The following is a 2,192-nucleotide window of genomic DNA, read 5'->3' as shown; positions in this document are numbered from 1 at the left end:
CTTGTCTTGCCCTTAACTTCAGAGATTGACATTTAGAAAATCAGTTTTTATTTGTAAAGTCATTTCAGGTGTTAATGACTTTACCTCACACTGACGTATTTATCGGTTTGTCGTTCGCACGTTTTTATTTCACAGTTGAGTATATCGCGATAATATATTCCCGTCGGCCTACATGTACGTCAAGCAGTAATTTGTCATTTCCGACGTCTTTTCAAAACATCCTAATCCATTTTTAATTGATTTTGTTTCTGAAACAATCGGTGGCCAAAGGCATGAAATAAGGCGGAAAGGAAGTATGAAAGTAAAGAAGTATGAAATAGGTGGACTCCTGTCCTATTAAGTCAAAACGACAAAAATAAGACCAAAAGTAAATTAGAAATTGAATAAAAGATTATTTATGAATCTAGAGCACCATCTTTTAATTGCATATGAAATTAATTTTTTAATATACAATGCAATACTTGTGCTGGTAGTAACTTCCATCCTATTGCTGTCGCAACAGTTTACATCTGAAATATATATACATGTATATGCCTTTTCCTTCCGTAATCAGCCTTTGGAACTTCCTGCCTGATTAAATAAAAATATGACCTCTACACTAAAAAGACATCCACACGAATCTCATATGAAATTCCACCTTTTTACTATTGAAGTTGTAGGATTGACCGAATCCTTCATACTTGATTAATGATGGAGTGCAGCTTCTTCAATTTCTACCTGCTCGCTGAAGTCTCGTAAAGTCTTTCATGTCCATGAGATGTAGTCTAGATGAAACCAATGAACATTTTGTTGTTGTTATACTGTCTGTCTTTTTTCTCAACTTCGTACGAATTCAACTAAAATACTTTTGTTCTGAAATAATGAACTGTCATACAATGATTTTTTTATAACCAGTTCTAAGAGATCCGACTAAATTTCTTTGTATGATAATTTCATATTTTTCGACCCATGCACATCGCCATGCATGCACGGCTTCTGAATGCTGTCTTGTTCGTTTCACTGGCACGGGCATTGACCAACGAAAGTCTGAGGCTTGTAATCTTTGTCATTTTTTTTCTCTCGAACATGTGACATTGATCACTAGCCTAATTTCATGTAATGTACATGTATAAGTGTTCCAAAGCTTGCTCGACTTCCGAGTTCGAAACCCACCAGCATATGCCTGGTTGCCTGGAACTGACCATAGGTCGGTGATTTTTCTCCGGGTACTCCGGCTTTCCTCCACGTCCAAAACCTGGCATGTCCTTAAATGACCCTGGCTGTTAATAGGACGTTAAACAAAATAAACCAAACCAAACCAAAGCCCGCAAGAAATTGCCAAAGGGTAACATCGGTTACAAAGACTAGAAGACATTGAATGGTTTCCCATTAATGTAACATATATACATTGTGTTTCACTCGTTTGACAGACTATACAGTTACTTTTCAATCATATTCGCATTTAGTCAGACTCATTCAATCTTCATGAATCTATATTTACGATTGTATGGCACTGCCACTATATAACCCTACCAATTCAGTTGCGAGTTCACCAGCTTATGAACTGCCAACTGAAATTTGAATTTGAAAATTTAAAAAAAAAATCGCACGACAAATAAAAAATCGCAGATGGTAAATATAAGCATTGAACGGCTTTCAGTTGGCATTCATAGTCAATATCGCGCTTCATGTTGAATTTGCCTCTGTCCAGTTGGCATTCATATTGACTAGAATGCCAACTGAAAGCCTTATGACGTTACGCTTGACAACAAGACAGCGCCATTTTGAATTGGCAGCTCATCGCAATTTCGTGGTTTCCTGCTCTGACTTGGTAACTTTTGTTGAAAAAAATACTCTTTAAATGTTGATTTCAATTTTGGAAACAACTTTGTTTGGAAACCTGCATCTTACCGTGCATAAGTTAATTAAATCCAGCAACAGATTTGATAATAACACATATTTATCATTGTAGAAATATGTATGTTTTCATTGTATTACTAGTCGTCTGTATATTAATGTTCGTTGCGAGAAGACGTAGATAAGTTGTTATAACTTGTGCCTAATCCTTTGTTATACTTTAACAATAAATATATTTTAATGAAATACAGATAATTTCAGTTCATGTCCAATCGACAGCTTGTCGAATACTATTGCGTGTTTGTACAACACATTTCCTATTTCGATCGTATTTAAAGAACATAGAAGAAGCATTT

This window comes from Pecten maximus, chromosome 5 (genome assembly GCF_902652985.1).
Source record: "Pecten maximus chromosome 5, xPecMax1.1, whole genome shotgun sequence".
NCBI lineage: Eukaryota > Metazoa > Mollusca > Bivalvia > Pectinida > Pectinidae > Pecten > Pecten maximus.
Note: the sequence above shows the minus strand (reverse complement) of the source record.